Here is a 21,671-nt window from a genome sequence, read left to right as displayed (position 1 = left end):
AGTTAAGGAAGTATGTTACAGACAGTTAAGGATGTATCTTACAGACAGTTAAGGAAGTATCTTAACGACAGTTAAGGAAGTATCTTACAGACAGTTAAGGATGTATCTTAACGACAGTTAAGGATGTATGTTAACGAAGAGTTAAGGATATATCTTACAGACAGTTGATGTATCTTACAGACAGTTAAGGATGTATCTTACAGACAGTTGAGTATGTATCTTACAGACAGTTGAGGATGTATCTTACAGACAGTTAAGGATGTATGTTACAGACAGTTAAGGATGTATCTTACAGACAGTTATGGACGTATCTTACAGACAGTTAAGGATGTATCTTATAGACAGTTAAGGATGTATCTTACAGACTGTTAAGGATGTATCTTACACACAGTTAAGGAAGTATCTTACAGACAGTTAAGGAAGTATCTTACAGACAGTTAAGGATGTATCTTAACGACAGTTAAGGATGTATGTTAAGAAGAGTTAAGGATCTAACTTACAGACAGTTGAGGATGTATCTTACAGACAGTTAAGGATGTATCTTACAGACAGTTGAGTATGTATCTTACAGACAGTTAAGGATGTATGTTACAGACAGTTAAGGAAGTATCTTACCGAGAGTTAAGGATGTATCTTACGAAGAGTTAAGGATGTATCTTACAGACAGTTAAGGATGTTTCTTATGGACAGTTCGGGATGAGTTTTACAGACAGTTAAGGATGTATCTTACAAACAGTTAAGGAAGTATCTTACCGAGAGTTAAGGATGTATCTTACGAAGACTTAAGGATGTATCTTACAGACAGTGAAGGATGTATCTTATCGACAGTTAAGGATATATCTTAAGAAGGGTTAAGGATGTGTCTTACAGACAGTTAAGGATGTATCTTACAGACAGTTAACGATGTATGTTACAGACAGTTAAGGATGTATCTTACAGACAGTTAAGAATGTATCTTACAGGCAGTTAAGGATGTATCTTACAGACAGTTAAGGGTGTATGATACAGACAGTTAAGGATGTATCTTACAGACAGTTAAGGATGTATCTTACAGACAGTTAAGGATGTATCTTACAGGCAGTTAAGGATGTATCTTACAGACAGTTCAGGATGTATCTTACAGATAGTTAAGGATGTATGTTACAGACAGTTAAGGATGTATCTTACAAATATTTAATTATGTATCTTATAGACAGTTAAGGATGTATCTTTCAGACAGTTAAGGATGTATCTTACAGACAGTTGAGGATGTATCTTACAGACAGTTAAGGATGTATGTTACAGACAGTTAAGGATGTATCTTACAGACAGTTATGGACGTATCTTACAGACAGTTAAGGATGCATCTTATAGACAGTTAAGGATGTATCTTACAGACAGTTAAGGATGTATCTTACACACAGTTAAGGAAGTATCTTACAGACAGTTAAGGATGTATCTGAACGACAGTTAAGGATGTATGTTAAGAAGAGTTAAGGATGTATCTTACAGACAGTTAAGGATGTATCTTACAGACAGTTAATGACGTATATTACAGACAGTTAAGGATGTATCTTACAGACAGTTGAGGATGCATCTTACAGGCAGTTAAGGATGTATGTTACAGACAGTTGAGGATGTGTCTTACAGACAGTTAAGGATGTATCTTACAGACAGTTAAGGATGTATCTTACAGACAGTTAACGATGTGTCTTACATATTGTTAAGGATGTATCTTACAGACAGTTGAGGATGTGTCTTACAGACAGTTAAGGATCTATCTTACAGACAGTTCAGGATGTATCTTACACACAGTTGAGGATGTGTCTTACAGACAGTTAAGGATCTATCTTACAGACAGTTGAGGATGCATCTTACAGACAGTTAAGGATTTATCTTACAGACAGTTGAGGATGTATCTTACAGACAGTTAAGGATGTATGTTACAGACAGTTAAGGATGTATCTCCCAGACAGTTAAGGATGTTTCTTACAGACAGTTCCGGATGAGTTTTACAGACAGTTAAGTATGTATCTTACAAACAGTTAAGGATGTATCTTACCAAGAGTTAAGGATTTATCTTACGAAGAGTTAAGGATGTATCTTACAGACAGTTAAGGATGTATCTTATCGACAGTTAAGGATATATCTTAAGAAGGGTTAAGGATGTATCTTACAGACAGTTAAGGATGTATCTTACAGACAGTTAAGGATGTATCTTACAGACAGTTAAGGATGTATCTTACAGATATTTAATTATGTATCTTATAGACAGTTAAGGATGTATCTTACAGACAGTTAAGGATGTATCTTACAGACAGTTGAGGATATATCTTACAGACAGTTAAGGATGTATGTTACAGACAGTTAAGGATGTATCTTACAGACAGTTATGGACGTATCTTACAGACAGTTAAGGATGTATCTTATAGACAGTTAAGGATGTATCTTACAGACAGTTAAGGATGTATCTTACACACAGTGAAGGAAGTATCTTACAGACAGTTAAGGATGTATCTTAACGACAGTTAAGGATGTATGTTAAGAAGAGTTAAGGATCTATCTTACAGACAGTTGAGGATGTATCTTACAGACAGTTAAGGATGTATCTTACAGACAGTTGAGTATGTATCTTACAGACAGTTAAGGATGTATGATAGAGACAGTTAAGGATGTATCCCCCAGACAGTTAAGGATGTTTCTTATGGACAGTTCGGGATGAGTTTTACAGACAGTTAAGGATGTATTCTACAAACAGTTAAGGATGTATCTTATCGACAGTTAAGGATATATCTTAAGAAGAGTTAAGGATGTATCTTACAGACAGTTAAGGATGTATCTTACAGACATTTAAGGACGTATGTTACAGACAGTTAAGGATGTATCTTACAGACAGTTAAGGATGTATATTACAGGCAGTTAAGGATGTATCTTACAACAGTTGAGGATGTATCTTATCGACAGTTAAGGATATATCTTAAGAAGAGTTAAGGATGTATCTTACAGACAGTTAAGGATGTATCTTACAGACATTTAAGGACGTATGTTACAGACAGTTAAGGATGTATCTTAAAGACAGTTAAGGATGTATCTTACAGGCAGTTAAGGATGTATCTTACAGACAGTTGAGGATGTATCTTACACACAGTTAAGGATGTATCTTACAGACAGTTGAGGATGCGTCTTACAGACAGTTAAGGATCTATGTTACAGACAGTTGAGGATGTATTTTACAGACAGTTGAGGATGTATCTTACACACAGTTGAGGATGTATCTTACAGACAGTTAAGGATGTATCTTATAGACAGTTAAGGATGTATCTTACAGACACTTAAGGATATATCTTACAGACAGTTAAGGATGTATCTTATAGACAGTTAAGGATGTATATTACAGACAGTTAAGGATGTATCTTACAGACAGTTAAGGATGTATGTCACAGACAGTTAAAGATGTATCTCCCAGACAGTTAAGGGTGTTTCTTATAGACAGTTCAGGATGTGTTTTACAGACAGTTGAGGATGTATCTTACAGACAGTTGAGGATATATCTTACAGACAGTTGAGGATGTATCTTACAGACAGTTGAGGATGTATCTTACAGACAGTTGAGGATGTATCTTACAGACAGTTAAGGATGTATCTTACAGACAGTTAAGGATGTATCTTACAGACAGTTAAGGATGTATCTTACAGACAGTTGAGGATGTATCTTACAGATAGTTAAGGATGTATGATACAGACAGTTAAGGATGTATCTTACAGACAGTTAAGGATGTATCTTACAGACAGTTAAGGATGTATCTTATCGAAAGTTAAGGATGTATCTTACAGACTGCTAAGGATCTGTCTTACAGACAGTTGAGGACGTATCTCACAGACAGTTAAGGATTTATCTTACAGACAGTTGAGGACGTATGTTACAGACAGTTAAGGATGTATCTTACAGACAGTTAAGGATGTATCTTACAGGTAGTTAATGATGTATGTTACAGACAGTTAAGGATGTATCTTACAGACAGTTAAGGATGTATCTTACAGACAGTTAAGGATGTATTTTACGGACAGTTAAGGATGTATCTTACAGACAGTTAAGGATGTATCTTACACACAGTTGAGGATGTGTCTTACAGAGAGTTAAGGATCTATCTTACAGACAGTTGAGGATGTATCTTACAGACAGTTAAGGATTTATCTTACAGACAGTTGAGGATGTATCTTACAGACAGTTAAGGATGTATGTTACAGACAGTTAAGGATGTATCTCCCAGACAGTTAAGGATGTTTTTTATGGACAGTTCGGGATGAGTTTTACAGACAGTTAAGGATGTATCTTACAAACAGTTAAGGATGTATCTTACCAAGAGTCAAGGATGTATCTTACGAAGAGTTAAGGATGTATCTTACAGACAGTTAAGGATGTATCTTATCGACAGTTAAGGATATATCTTAAGAAGGGTTAAGGATGTATCTTACAGACAGTTAAGGATGTATCTTACAGACAGTTAAGGATGTATGTTACAGACAGTTAAGGATGTATCTTACAGACAGTTAAGGAAGTATCTTAACGACAGTTAAGGAAGTATCTTACAGACAGTTAAGGATGTATCTTAACGACAGTTAAGGATGTATGTTAACGAAGAGTTAAGGATATATCTTACAGACAGTTGAGGATGTATCTTACAGACAGTTAAGGATGTATCTTACAGACAGTTGAGTATGTATCTTACAGACAGTTAAGGATGTATGTCACAGACAGTTAAGGATGTATCTCCCAGACAGTTAAGGATGTTTCTTATGGACAGTTCGGGATGAGTTTTACAGACAGTTAAGGATGTATCTTACAAACAGTTAAGGATGTATCTTACACACAGTTAAGGAAGTATCTTACAGACAGTTAAGGAAGTATCTTACAGACAGTTAAGGATGTATCTTAACGACAGTTAAGGATGTATGTTAAGAAGAGTTAAGGATCTAACTTACAGACAGTTGAGGATGTATCTAACAGACAGTTAAGGATGTATCTTACAGACAGTTGAGTATGTATCTTACAGACAGTTAAGGATGTATGTTACAGACAGTTAAGGATGTATCTCCCAGACAGTTAAGGATGTTTCTTATGGACAGTTCGGGATGAGTTTTACAGACAGTTAAGGATGTATCTTACAAACAGTTAAGGAAGTATCTTACCGAGAGTTAAGGATGTATCTTACGAAGAGTTAAGGATGTATCTTACAGACAGTTAAGGATGTATCTTATCGACAGTTAAGGATATATCTTAAGAAGGGTTAAGGATGTGTCTTACAGACAGTTAAGGATGTATCTTACAGACAGTTAAGGATGTATGTTACAGACAGTTAAGGATGTATCTTACAGACAGTTAAGAATGTATCTTACAGGCAGTTAAGGATGTATCTTACAGACAGTTAAGGGTGTATGATACAGACAGTTAAGGATGTATCTTACAGACAGTTAAGGATGTATCTTACAGACAGTTAAGGATGTATCTTACAGGCAGTTAAGGATGTATCTTACAGACAGTTCAGGATGTATCTTACAGATAGTTAAGGATGTATGTTACAGACAGTTAAGGATGTATCTTACAAATATTTAATTATGTATCTTATAGACAGTTAAGGATGTATCTTTCAGACAGTTAAGGATGTATCTTACAGACAGTTGAGGATGTATCTTACAGACAGTTAAGGATGTATGTTACAGACAGTTAAGGATGTATCTTACAGACAGTTATGGACGTATCTTACAGACAGTTAAGGATGCATCTTATAGACAGTTAAGGATGTATCTTACAGAGAGTTAAGGATGTATCTTACACACAGTTAAGGAAGTATCTTACAGACAGTTAAGGATGTATCTGAACGACAGTTAAGGATGTATGTTAAGAAGAGTTAAGGATGTATCTTACAGACAGTTAAGGATGTATCTTACAGACAGTTAATGACGTATATTACAGACAGTTAAGGATGTATCTTACAGACAGTTGAGGATGCATCTTACAGGCAGTTAAGGATGTATGTTACAGACAGTTGAGGATGTGTCTTACAGACAGTTAAGGATGTATCTTACAGACAGTTAAGGATGTATCTTACAGACAGTTAACGATGTGTCTTACATATTGTTAAGGATGTATCTTACAGACAGTTGAGGATGTGTCTTACAGACAGTTAAGGATCTATCTTACAGACAGTTGAGGATGTATCTTACACACAGTTGAGGATGTGTCTTACAGACAGTTAAGGATCTATCTTACAGACAGTTGAGGATGCATCTTAGAGACAGTTAAGGATTTATCTTACAGACAGTTGAGGATGTATCTTACAGACAGTTAAGGATGTATGTTACAGACAGTTAAGGATGTATCTCCCAGACAGTTAAGGATGTTTCTTACGGACAGTTCGGGATGAGTTTTACAGACAGTTAAGTATGTATCTTACAAACAGTTAAGGATGTATCTTACCAAGAGTTAAGGATTTATCTTACGAAGGGTTAAGGATGTATCTTACAGACAGTTAAGAATGTATCTTACAGACAGTTAAGGATGTATCTTACAGACAGTTAAGGATGTATCTTACAGATATTTAATTATGTATCTTATAGACAGTTAAGGATGTATCTTACAGACAGTTAAGGATGTATCTTACAGACAGTTGAGGATATATCTTACAGACAGTTAAGGATGTATGTTACAGACAGTTAAGGATGTATCTTACAGACAGTTATGGACGTATCTTACAGACAGTTAAGGATGTATCTTATAGACAGTTAAGGATGTATCTTACAGACAGTTAAGGATGTATCTTACACACAGTTAAGGAAGTATCTTACAGACAGTTAAGGATGTATCTTAACGACAGTTAAGGATGTATGTTAAGAAGAGTTAAGGATCTATCTTACAGACAGTTGAGGATGTATCTTACAGACAGTTAAGGATGTATCTTACAGACAGTTGAGTATGTATCTTACAGACAGTTAAGGATGTATGATAGAGACAGTTAAGGATGTATCCCCCAGACAGTTAAGGATGTTTCTTATGGACAGTTCGGGATGAGTTTTACAGACAGTTAAGGATGTATTCTACAAACAGTTAAGGATGTATCTTATCGACAGTTAAGGATATATCTTAAGAAGAGTTAAGGATGTATCTTACAGACAGTTAAGGATGTATCTTACAGACATTTAAGGACGTATGTTACAGACAGTTAAGGATGTATCTTACAGACAGTTAAGGATGTATCTTACAGGCAGTTAAGGATGTATGTTACAGACAGTTAAGGATGTATCTTACAGACAGTTAAGGATGTATCTTACAAACAGTTAAGGATGTATGTTACAAACAGTTAAGGATGTATCTTACAGACAGTTAAGGATGTATCTTACAGACAGTTGAGGATGTATCTTACACACAGTTAAGGATGTATCTTACAGACAGTTGAGGATGCGTCTTACAGACAGTTAAGGATCTATGTTACAGACAGTTGAGGATGTATCTTACAGACAGTTGAGGATGTATCTTACACACAGTTGAGGATGTATCTTACAGACAGTTAAGGATGTATCTTATAGACAGTTAAGGATGTATCTTACAGACACTTAAGGATATATCTTACAGACAGTTAAGGATGTATCTTATAGACAGTTAAGGATGTATCTTACAGACAGTTAAGGATGTATCTTACAGACAGTTAAGGATGTATGTCACAGACAGTTAAAGATGTATCTCCCAGACAGTTAAGGGTGTTTCTTATAGACAGTTCAGGATGTGTTTTACAGACAGTTGAGGATGTATCTTACAGACAGTTGAGGATATATCTTACAGACAGTTGAGGATGTATCTTACAGACAGTTGAGGATGTATCTTACAGACAGTTGAGGATGTATCTTACAGACAGTTAAGGATGTATCTTACAGACTGTTAAGGATGTATCTTACAGACAGTTAAGGATGTATCTTACAGACAGTTGAGGATGTATCTTACAGATAGTTAAGGATGTATGATACAGACAGTTAAGGATGTATCTTACAGACAGTTAAGGATGTATCTTACAGACAGTTAAGGATGTATCTTATCGAAAGTTAAGGATGTATCTTACAGACTGCTAAGGATCTGTCTTAAAGACAGTTGAGGACGTATCTTACAGACAGTTAAGGATTTATCTTACAGACAGTTGAGGACGTATGTTACAGACAGTTAAGGATGTATCTTACAGACAGTTAAGGATGTATCTTACAGGCAGTTAATGATGTATGTTACAGACAGTTAAGGATGTATCTTACAGACAGTTAAGGATGTATCTTACAGACAGTTAAGGATGTATTTTACGGACAGTTAAGGATGTATCTTACAGACAGTTAAGGATGTAACTTACACACAGTTGAGGATGTGTCTTACAGAGAGTTAAGGATCTATCTTACAGACAGTTGAGGATGTATCTTACAGACAGTTAAGGATGTATGTTACAGACAGTTAAGGATGTATCTCCCAGACAGTTAAGGATGTTTCTTATGGACAGTTCGGGATGAGTTTTACAGACAGTTAAGGATGTATCTTACAAACAGTTAAGGATGTATCTTACCAAGAGTCAAGGATGTATCTTACGAAGAGTTAAGGATGTATCTTACAGACAGTTAAGGATGTATCTTATCGACAGTTAAGGATATATCTTAAGAAGGGTTAAGGATGTATCTTACAGACAGTTAAGGATGTATCTTACAGACAGTTAAGGAAGTATGTTACAGACAGTTAAGGATGTATCTTACAGACAGTTAAGGAAGTATCTTAACGACAGTTAAGGAAGTATCTTACAGACAGTTAAGGATGTATCTTAACGACAGTTAAGGATGTATGTTAACGAAGAGTTAAGGATATATCTTACAGACAGTTGAGGATGTATCTTACAGACAGTTAAGGATGTATCTTACAGACAGTTGAGTATGTATCTTACAGACAGTTAAGGATGTATGTTACAGACAGTTAAGGATGTATCTCCCAGACAGTTAAGGATGTTTCTTATGGACAGTTCGGGATGAGTTTTACAGACAGTTAAGGATGTATCTTACAAACAGTTAAGGAAGTATCTTACCGAGAGTTAAGGATGTATCTTACGAAGAGTTAAGGATGTATCTTACAGACAGTTAAGGATGTATCTTATCGACAGTTAAGGATATATCTTAAGAAGGGTTAAGGATGTGTCTTACAGACAGTTAAGGATGTATCTTACAGACAGTTAAGGATGTATGTTACAGACAGTTAAGGATGTATCTTACAGACAGTTAAGGATGTATCTTACAGGCAGTTAAGGATGTATCTTACAGACAGTTAAGGATGTATCTTACAGACAGTTGAGGATATATCTTACAGACAGTTAAGGATGTATGTTACAGACAGTTAAGGATGTATCTTACAGACAGTTATGGACGTATCTTACAGACAGTTAAGGATGTATCTTATAGACAGTTAAGGATGTATCTTACAGACAGTTAAGGATGTATCTTACACACAGTTAAGGAAGTATCTTACAGACAGTTAAGGATGTATCTTAACGACAGTTAAGGATGTATGTTAAGAAGAGTTAAGGATCTATCTTACAGACAGTTGAGGATGTATCTTACAGACAGTTAAGGATGTATCTTACAGACAGTTGAGTATGTATCTTACAGACAGTTAAGGATGTATGATAGAGACAGTTAAGGATGTATCACCCAGACAGTTAAGGATGTTTCTTATGGACAGTTCGGGATGAGTTTTACAGACAGTTAAGGATGTATTCTACAAACAGTTAAGGATGTATCTTATCGACAGTTAAGGATATATCTTAAGAAGAGTTAAGGATGTATCTTACAGACAGTTAAGGATGTATCTTACAGACAGTTGAGGATGCGTCTTACAGACAGTTAAGGATCTATGTTACAGACAGTTGAGGATGTATCTTACAGACAGTTGAGGATGTATCTTACACACAGTTGAGGATGTATGTTACAGACAGTTAAGGATGTATCTTATAGACAGTTAAGGATGTATCTTACAGACACTTAAGGATATAGCTTACAGACAGTTAAGGATGTATCTTATAGACAGTTAAGGATGTATCTTACAGACAGTTAAGGATGTATCTTACAGACAGTTAAGGATGTATGTCACAGACAGTTAAAGATGTATCTCCCAGACAGTTAAGGGTGTTTCTTATAGACAGTTCGGGATGTGTTTTACAGACAGTTGAGGATGTATCTTACAGACAGTTGAGGATATATCTTACAGACAGTTGAGGATGTATCTTACAGACAGTTAAGGACGTATATTACAGACAGTTAAGGATGTATCTTACAGACAGTTGAGGATGTATCTTACAGATAGTTAAGGATGTATGATACAGACAGTTACGGATGTATCTTACAGACAGTTAAGGATGTATCTTACAGACAGTTAAGGATGTATCTTAACGACAGTTAAGGATGTATGTTAACGAAGAGTTAAGGATATATCTTACAGACAGTTGAGGATGTATCTTACAGACAGTTAAGGATGTATCTTACAGACAGTTGAGTATGTATCTTACAGACAGTTAAGGATGTATGTTACAGACAGTTAAGGATGTATCTCCCAGACAGTTAAGGATGTTTCTTATGGACAGTTCGGGATGAGTTTTACAGACAGTTAAGGATGTATCTTACAAACAGTTAAGGAAGTATCTTACCGAGAATTAAGGATGTATCTTACGAAGAGTTAAGGATGTATCTTACAGACAGTTAAGGATGTATCTTATCGACAGTTAAGGATATATCTTAAGAAGGGTTAAGGATGTGTCTTACAGACAGTTAAGGATGTATCTTACAGACAGTTAAGGATGTATGTTACAGACAGTTAAGGATGTATCTTACAGACAGTTAAGGATGTATCTTACAGGCAGTTAAGGATGTATCTTACAGACAGTTAAGGATGTATCTTACAGACAGTTGAGGATATATCTTACAGACAGTTAAGGATGTATGTTACAGACAGTTAAGGATGTATCTTACAGACAGTTATGGACGTATCTTACAGACAGTTAAGGATGTATCTTATAGACAGTTATGGATGTATCTTACAGACAGTTAAGGATGTATCTTACACACAGTTAAGGAAGTATCTTACAGACAGTTAAGGATGTATCTTAACGACAGTTAAGGATGTATGTTAAGAAGAGTTAAGGATCTATCTTACAGACAGTTGAGGATGTATCTTACAGACAGTTAAGGATGTATCTTACAGACAGTTGAGTATGTATATTACAGACAGTTAAGGATGTATGATAGAGACAGTTAAGGATGTATCACCCAGACAGTTAAGGATGTTTCTTATGGACAGTTCGGGATGAGTTTTACAGACAGTTAAGGATGTATTCTACAAACAGTTAAGGATGTATCTTATCGACAGTTAAGGATATATCTTAAGAAGAGTTAAGGATGTATCTTACAGACAGTTAAGGATGTATCTTACAGACAGTTGAGGATGTATCTTACACACAGTTAAGAATGTATCTTACAGACAGTTGAGGATGCGTCTTACAGACAGTTAAGGATCTATGTTACAGACAGTTGAGGATGTATCTTACAGACAGTTGAGGATGTATCTTACACACAGTTGAGGATGTATCTTACAGACAGTTAAGGATGTATCTTATAGACAGTTAAGGATGTATCTTACAGACACTTAAGGATATATCTTACAGACAGTTAAGGGTGTATCTTATAGACAGTTAAGGATGTATCTTACAGACAGTTAAGGATGTATCTTACAGACAGTTAAGGATGTATGTCACAGACAGTTAAAGATGTATCTCCCAGACAGTTAAGGGTGTTTCTTATAGACAGTTCGGGATGTGTTTTACAGACAGTTGAGGATGTATCTTACAGACAGTTGAGGATATATCTTACAGACAGTTGAGGATGTATCTTACAGACAGTTGAGGATGTATCTTACAGACAGTTGAGGATGTATCTTACAGACAGTTAAGGATGTATCTTACAGACAGTTAAGGATGTATCTTACAGACAGTTGAGGATGTATCTTACAGATAGTTAAGGATGTATGATACAGACAGTTAAGGATGTATCTTACAGACAGTTAAGGATGTATCTTACAGACAGTTAAGGATGTATCTTATCGAAAGTTAAGGATGTATCTTACAGACTGCTAAGGATCTGTCTTACAGACAGTTGAGGACGTATCTTACAGACAGTTAAGGATTTATCTTACAGACAGTTGAGGACGTATGATACAGACAGTTAAGGATGTATCTTACAGACAGTTAAGGATGTATCTTACAGGCAGTTAAGGATGTATGTTACAGACAGTTAAGGATGTATCTTACAGACAGTTAAGGATGTATCTTACAGACAGTTAAGGATGTATTTTACGGACAGTTAAGGATGTATCTTACAGACAGTTAAGGATGTATCTTACACACAGTTGAGGATGTGTCTTACAGACAGTTAAGGATCTATCTTACAGACAGTTGAGGATGTATGTTAACGAAGAGTTAAGGATATATCTTACAGACAGTTGAGGATGTATCTTACAGACAGTTAAGGATGTATCTTACAGACAGTTGAGTATGTATCTTACAGACAGTTAAGGATGTATCTTACAGACAGTTCAGGATGTATCTTACAGATAGTTAAGGATGTATGTTACAGACAGTTAAGGATGTATGTTACAGACAGTTAAGGATGTATCTTACAGACAGTTAAGGATGTATCTTACAGACAGTTAAGGATGTATCTTACAGGCAGTTAAGGATGTATCTTACAGACAGTTCAGGATGTATCTTACAGATAGTTAAGGATGTATGTTACAGACAGTTAAGGATGTATATTACAAATATTTAATTATGTATCTTATAGACAGTTAAGGATGTATCTTTCAGACAGTTAAGGATGTATCTTACAGACAGTTGAGGATGTATCTTACAGACAGTTAAGGATGTATGTTACAGACAGTTAAGGATGTATCTTACAGACAGTTATGGACGTATCTTACAGACAGTTAAGGATGCATCTTATAGACAGTTAAGGATGTATCTTACAGACAGTTAAGGATGTATCTTACACACAGTTAAGGAAGTATCTTACAGACAGTTAAGGATGTATCTTAACGACAGTTAAGGATGTATGCTAAGAAGAGTTAAGGATGTATCTTACAGACAGTTAAGGATGTATCTTACAGACAGTTAATGACGTATATTACAGACAGTTAAGGATGTATCTTACAGACAGTTGAGGATGTATCTTACAGGCAGTTAAGGATGTATGTTACAGACAGTTGAGGATGTGTCTTACAGACAGTTAAGGATGTATCTTACAGACAGTTAAGGATGTATCTTACAGACAGTTAACGATGTGTCTTACATATTGTTAAGGATGTATCTTACAGACAGTTGAGGATGTGTCTTACAGACAGTTAAGGATCTATCTTACAGACAGTTGAGGATGTGTCTTACAGACAGTTAAGGATCTATCTTACAGACAGTTGAGGATGTATTATACAGACAGTTAAGGATTTATCTTACAGACAGTTGAGGATGTATCTTACAGACAGTTAAGGATGTATGTTACAGACAGTTAAGGATGTATCTCCCAGACAGTTAAGGATGTTTCTTACGGACAGTTCGGGATGAGTTTTACAGACAGTTAAGTATGTATCTTACAAACAGTTAAGGATGTATCTTACGAAGAGTTAAGGATGTATCTTACGAAGAGTTAAGGATGTATCTTACAGACAGTTAAGGATGTATCTTACAGACAGTTAAGGAAGTATGTTACAGACAGTTAAGGATGTATCTTATAGACAGTTAAGGATGTATCTTACAGGCAGTTAAGGATGAATCTTACAGACAGTTAAGGATGTATGATACAGACAGTTAAGGATGTATCTTACAGACAGTTAAGGATGTATCTTACAGATATTTAATTATGTATCTTATAGACAGTTAAGGATGTATCTTACAGACAGTTAAGGATGTATCTTACAGACAGTTGAGGATGTATCTTACAGACAGTTAAGGATGTATGTTACAGACAGTTAAGGATGTATCTTACAGACAGTTATGGACGTATCTTACAGACAGTTAAGGATGTATCTTATAGACAGTTAAGGATGTATCTTACAGACAGTTAAGGATGTATCTTACACACAGTTAAGGAAGTATCTTACAGACAGTTAAGGATGTATCTTAACGACAGTTAAGGATGTATGTTAAGAAGAGTTAAGGATCTATCTTACAGACAGTTGAGGATGTATCTTAAAGACAGTTAAGGATGTATCTTACAGACAGTTGAGTATGTATCTTACAGACAGTTAAGGATGTATGATAGAGACAGTTAAGGATGTATCTCCCAGACAGTTAAGGATGTTTCTTATGGACAGTTCGGGATGAGTTTTACAGACAGTTAAGGATGTATTCTACAAACAGTTAAGGATGTATCTTATCGACAGTTAAGGATATATCTTAAGAAGAGTTAAGGATGTATCTTACAGACAGTTAAGGATGTATCTTACAGACATTTAAGGACGTATGTTACAGACAGTTAAGGATGTATCTTACAGACAGTTAAGGATGTATCTTACAGGCAGTTAAGGATGTATGTTACAGACAGTTAAGGATGTATCTTACAGACAGTTAAGGATGTATCTTACAAACAGTTAAGGATGTATGTTACAAACAGTTAAGGATGTATCTTACAGACAGTTAAGGATGTATCTTACAGACAGTTGAGGATGTATCTTACACACAGTTAAGGATGTATCTTACAGACAGTTGAGGATGCGTCTTACAGACAGTTAAGGATCTATGTTACAGACAGTTAAGGATATATCTCACAGACAGTTAAGGATATATCTTACAGACAGTTAAGGATGTATCTTATAGACAGTTAAGGATGTATCTTACAGACAGTTAAGGATGTATCTTACAGACAGTTAAGGATGTATGTCACAGACAGTTAAAGATGTATCTCCCAGACAGTTAAGGGTGTTTCTTATAGACAGTTCAGGATGTGTTTTACAGACAGTTGAAGATGTATCTTACAGACAGTTGAGGATATATCTTACAGACAGTTGAGGATGTATCTTACAGACAGTTGAGGATGTATCTTACAGACAGTTGAGGATGTATCTTACAGACAGTTACGGATGTATCTTACAGACAGTTAAGGATGTATCTTATAGACAGTTAAGGATGTATCTTACAGACAGTTAAGGATGTATCTTACAGGCAGTTAAGGATGTATGTTACAGACAGTTAAGGATGTATCTTACAGACAGTTAAGGATGTATCTTACAAACAGTTAAGGATGTATGTTACAAACAGTTAAGGATGTATCTTACAGACAGTTAAGGATGTATCTTACAGACAGTTGAGGATGTATCTTACACACAGTTAAGGATGTATCTTACAGACAGTTGAGGATGCGTCTTACAGACAGTTAAGGATCTATGTTACAGACAGTTAAGGATGTATCTCACAGACAGTTAAGGATATATCTTACAGACAGTTAAGGATGTATCTTATAGACAGTTAAGGATGTATCTTACAGACAGTTAAGGATGTATCTTACAGACAGTTAAGGATGTATGTCACAGACAGTTAAAGATGTATCTCCCAGACAGTTAAGGGTGTTTCTTATAGACAGTTCAGGATGTGTTTTACAGACAGTTGAAGATGTATCTTACAGACAGTTGAGGATATATCTTACAGACAGTTGAGGATGTATCTTACAGACAGTTGAGGATGTATCTTACAGACAGTTGAGGATGTATCTTACAGACAGTTAAGGATGTATCTTACAGACAGTTAAGGATGTATCTTATAGACAGTTAAGGATGTATCTTACAGACAGTTAAGGATGTATCTTACAGACAGTTAAGGATGTATCTTACAGATAGTTAAGGATGTATGATACAGACAGTTAAGGATGTATCTTACAGACAGTTAAGGATGTATCTTACAGACAGTTAAGGATGTATCTTATCGAAAGTTAAGGATGTATCTTACAGACTGCTAAGGATCTGTCTTACAGACAGTTGAGGACGTATCTTACAGACAGTTAAGGATGTATCTTACAGACAGTTGAGGATGTATCTTAACGAAAGTTAAGGATGTATCTTACAGGCAGTTAAGGATGTATCTTATAGACAGTTGAGGACGTATGTTACAGACAGTTAAGGATGTATCTTACAGACAGTTAAGGATGTATCTTACAGGCAGTTAAGGAATTATGTTACAGACAGTTAAGGATGTATCTTACAGACAGTTAAGGATGTATCTTACAGACAGTTAAGGATGTATTTTACGGACAGTTAAGGATGTATCTTACAGACAGTTAAGGATGTATCTTACACACAGTTGAGGATGTGTCTTACAGACAGTTAAGGATCTATCTTACAGAAAGTTGAGGATGTATCTTACAGACAGTTAAGGATTTATCTTACAGACAGTTGAGGATGTATCTTACAGAAGGTTAAGGATGTATGTTACAGACAGTTAAGGATGTATCTCCCAGACAGTTAAGGATGTTTCTTATGGACAGTTCGGGATGAGTTTTACAGACAGTTAAGGATGTATCTTACAAACAGTTAAGGATGTATCTTACCAAGAGTCAAGGATGTATCTTACGAAGAGTTAAGGATGTATCTTACAGACAGTTAAGGATGTATCTTATCGACAGTTAAGGATATATCTTAAGAAGGGTTAAGGATGTATCTTACAGACAGTTGAGGATGTATCTTACAGACAGTTACGGATGTATCTTACAGACAGTTAAGGATGTATCTTATAGACAGTTAAGGATGTATCTTACAGACAGTTAAGGATGTATCTTACAGGCAGTTAAGGATGTATGTTACAGACAGTTAAGGATGTATCTTACAGACAGTTAAGGATGTATCTTACAAACAGTTAAGGATGTATGTTACAAACAGTTAAGGATGTATCTTACAGACAGTTAAGGATGTATCTTACAGACAGTTGAGGATGTATCTTACACACAGTTAAGGATGTATCTTACAGACAGTTGAGGATGCGTCTTACAGACAGTTAAGGATCTATGTTACAGACAGTTAAGGATGTATCTCACAGACAGTTAAGGATATATCTTACAGACAGTTAAGGATGTATCTTATAGACAGTTAAGGATGTATCTTACAGACAGTTAAGGATGTATCTTACAGACAGTTAAGGATGTATGTCACAGACAGTTAAAGATGTATCTCCCAGACAGTTAAGGGTGTTTCTTATAGACAGTTCAGGATGTGTTTTACAGACAGTTGAAGATGTATCTTACAGACAGTTGAGGATATATCTTACAGACAGTTGAGGATGTATCTTACAGACAGTTGAGGATGTATCTTACAGACAGTTGAGGATGTATCTTACAGACAGTTAAGGATGTATCTTACAGACAGTTAAGGATGTATCTTATAGACAGTTAAGGATGTATCTTACAGACAGTTAAGGATGTATCTTACAGGCAGTTAAGGATGTATCTTACAGATAGTTAAGGATGTATCTTACAGACAGTTAAGGATGTATCTTACAAACAGTTAAGGATGTATGTTACAAACAGTTAAGGATGTATCTTACAGATAGTTAAGGATGTATCTTACAGACAGTTGAGGATGTATCTTACACACAGTTAAGGATGTATCTTACAGACAGTTGAGGATGCGTCTTACAGACAGTTAAGGATCTATGTTACAGACAGTTAAGGATGTATCTCACAGACAGTTAAGGATATATCTTACAGACAGTTAAGGATGTATCTTATAGACAGTTAAGGATGTATCTTACATACAGTTAAGGATATATCTTACAGACAGTTAAGGATGTTTGTCACAGACAGTTAAAGATGTGTCTCCCAGACAGTTAAGGGTGTTTCTTATAGACAGTTCAGGATGTGTTTTACAGACAGTTGAAGATGTATCTTACAGACAGTTGAGGATATATCTTACAGACAGTTGAGGATGTATCTTACAGACAGTTGAGGATGTATCTTACAGACAGTTGAGGATGTATCTTACAGACAGTTAAGGATGTATCTTACAGACAGTTAAGGATGTATCTTATAGACAGTTAAGGATGTATCTTACAGACAGTTAAGGATGTATCTTACAGACAGTTAAGGATGTATATTACAGATAGTTAAGGATGTATGATACAGACAGTTAAGGATGTATCTTACAGACAGTTAAGGATGTATCTTACAGACAGTTAAGGATGTATCTTATCGAAAGTTAAGGATGTATCTTACAGACTGCTAAGGATCTGTCTTACCGACAGTTGAGGACGTATCTTACAGACAGTTAAGGATGTATCTTACAGACAGTTGAGGATGTATCTTAACGACAGTTAAGGATGTATCTTACAGGCAGTTAAGGATGTATCTTATAGACAGTTGAGGACGTATGTTACAGACAGTTAAGGATGTATTTTACGGACAGTTAAGGATGTATCTTACAGACAGTTAAGGATGTATCTTACACACAGTTGAGGATGTGTCTTACAGACAGTTAAGGATCTATCTTACAGAAAGTTGAGGATGTATCTTACAGACAGTTAAGGATTTATCTTACAGGCAGTTAAGGATGTATGTTACAGACAGTTAAGGATGTATCTTACAGACAGTTAAGGATGTATCTTACAAACAGTTAAGGATGTATGTTACAAACAGTTAAGGATGTATTTTACGGACAGTTAAGGATGTATCTTACAGACAGTTAAGGATGTATCTTACACACAGTTGAGGATGTGTCTTACAGACAGTTAAGGATCTATCTTACAGAAAGTTGAGGATGTATCTTACAGACAGTTAAGGATTTATCTTACAGACAGTTGAGGATGTATCTTACAGACAGTTAAGGATCTATCTTACAGAAAGTTAAGGATGTATCTTACAGACAGTTAAGGATGTATCTTACAGGCAGTTAAGGATGTATCTTACAAACAGTTAAGGATGTATGTTACAAACAGTTAAGGATGTATCTTACAGACAGTTAAGGATGTATCTTACAGACAGTTAAGGATGTATCTTACAGGCAGTTAAGGATGTATGTTACAGACAGTTAAGGATGTATCTTACAGACAGTTAAGGATGTATCTTACAGACAGTTAAGGATGTATTTTACGGACAGTTAAGGATGTATCTTACAGACAGTTAAGGATGTATCTTACACACAGTTGAGGATGTGTCTTACAGACAGTTAAGGATCTATCTTACAGAAAGTTGAGGATGTATCTTACAGACAGTTAAGGATTTATCTTACAGACAGTTGAGGATGTATCTTACAGAAGGTTAAGGATGTATGTTACAGACAGTTAAGGTTGTATCTCCCAGACAGTTAAGGATGTTTCTTATGGACAGTTCGGGATGAGTTTTACAGACAGTTAAGGATGTATCTTACAAACAGTTAAGGATGTATCTTACCAAGAGTCAAGGATGTATCTTACGAAGAGTTAAGGATGTATCTTACAGACAGTTAAGGATGTATCTTATCGACAGTTAAGGATATATCTTAAGAAGGGTTAAGGATGTATCTTACAGACAGTTGAGGATGTATCTTACAGACAGTTACGGATGTATCTTACAGACAGTTAAGGATGTATCTTATAGACAGTTAAGGATGTATCTTACAGACAGTTAAGGATGTATCTTACAGGCAGTTAAGGATGTATGTTACAGACAGTTAAGGATGTATCTTACAGACAGTTAAGGATGTATCTTACAAACAGTTAAGGATGTATGTTACAAACAGTTAAGGATGTATCTTACAGACAGTTAAGGATGTATCTTACAGACAGTTGAGGATGTATCTTACACACAGTTAAGGATGTATCTTACAGACAGTTGAGGATGCGTCTTACAGACAGTTAAGGATCTATGTTACAGACAGTTAAGGATGTATCTTACAGACAGTTAAGGATATATCTTACAGACAGTTAAGGATGTATCTTATAGACAGTTAAGGATGTATCTTACAGACAGTTAAGGATGTATCTTACAGACAGTTAAGGATGTATGTCACAGACAGTTAAAGATGTATCTCCCAGACAGTTAAGGGTGTTTCTTATAGACAGTTCAGGATGTGTTTTACAGACAGTTGAAGATGTATCTTACAGACAGTTGAGGATATATCTTACAGACAGTTGAGGATGTATCTTACAGACAGTTGAGGATGTATCTTACAGACAGTTGAGGATGTATCTTACAGACAGTTAAGGATGTATCTTACAGACAGTTAAGGATGTATCTTATAGACAGTTAAGGATGTATCTTACAGACAGTTAAGGATGTATCTTACAGACAGTTAAGGATGTATCTTACAGATAGTTAAGGATGTATGATACAGACAGTTAAGGATGTATCTTACAGACAGTTAAGGATGTATCTTACAGACAGTTAAGGATGTATCTTATCGAAAGTTAAGGATGTATCTTACAGACTGCTAAGGATCTGTCTTACAGACAGTTGAGGACGTATCTTACAGACAGTTAAGGATGTATCTTACAGACAGTTGAGGATGTATCTTAACGACAGTTAAGGATGTATCTTACAGGCAGTTAAGGATGTATCTTATAGACAGTTGAGGACGTATGTTACAGACAGTTAAGGATGTATCTTACAGACAGTTAAGGATGTATCTTACAGGCAGTTAAGGATGTATGTTACAGACAGTTAAGGATGTATCTTACAGACAGTTAAGGATGTATCTTACAGACAGTTAAGGATGTATTTTACGGACAGTTAAGGATGTATCTTACAGACAGTTAAGGATGTATCTTACACACAGTTGAGGATGTGTCTTACAGACAGTTAAGGATCTATCTTACAGACAGTTGAGGATGTATCTTACAGAAGGTTAAGGATGTATGTTACAGACAGTTAAGGATGTATCTCCCAGACAGTTAAGGATGTTTCTTATGGACAGTTCGGGATGAGTTTTACAGACAGTTAAGGATGTATCTTACAAACAGTTAAGGATGTATCTTACCAAGAGTCAAGGATGTATCTTACGAAGAGTTAAGGATGTATCTTACAGACAGTTAAGGATGTATCTTATCGACAGTTAAGGATATATCTTAAGAAGGGTTAAGGATGTATCTTACAGACAGTTAAGGATGTATCTTAGAGACAGTTAAGGAAGTATCTTAACGACAGTTAAGGAAGTATCTTACAGACAGTTAAGGATGTATCTTAACGACAGTTAAGGATATATCTTAAGAAGGGTTAAGGATGTGTCTTACAGACAGTTAAGGATGTATCTTACAGACAGTTAAGGATGTATGTTACAGACAGTTAAGGATGTATCTTACAGACAGTTAAGGATGTATCTTACAGGCAGTTAAGGATGTATCTTACAGACAGTTAAGGATGTATGATACAGACAGTTAAGGATGTATCTTACAGACAGTTAAGGATGTATCTTACAGGCAGTTAAGGATGTATCTTACAGACAGTTCAGGATGTATCTTACAGATAGTTAAGGATGTATGTTACAGACAGTTAAGGATTTATATTACAAATATTTAATTATGTATCTTATAGACAGTTAAGGATGTATCTTTCAGACAGTTAAGGAAGTATCTTACAGACAGTTAAGGATGTATCTTACAGACAGTTAATGACGTATATTACAGACAGTT

Source organism: Lampris incognitus, chromosome 2, assembly GCF_029633865.1.
Source record: "Lampris incognitus isolate fLamInc1 chromosome 2, fLamInc1.hap2, whole genome shotgun sequence".
In the NCBI taxonomy this organism is placed as follows: Eukaryota; Metazoa; Chordata; class Actinopteri; order Lampriformes; family Lampridae; genus Lampris; species Lampris incognitus.
The sequence above is the reverse complement of the archived record's forward strand: the minus strand, read 5'-3'. Positions refer to the sequence as shown.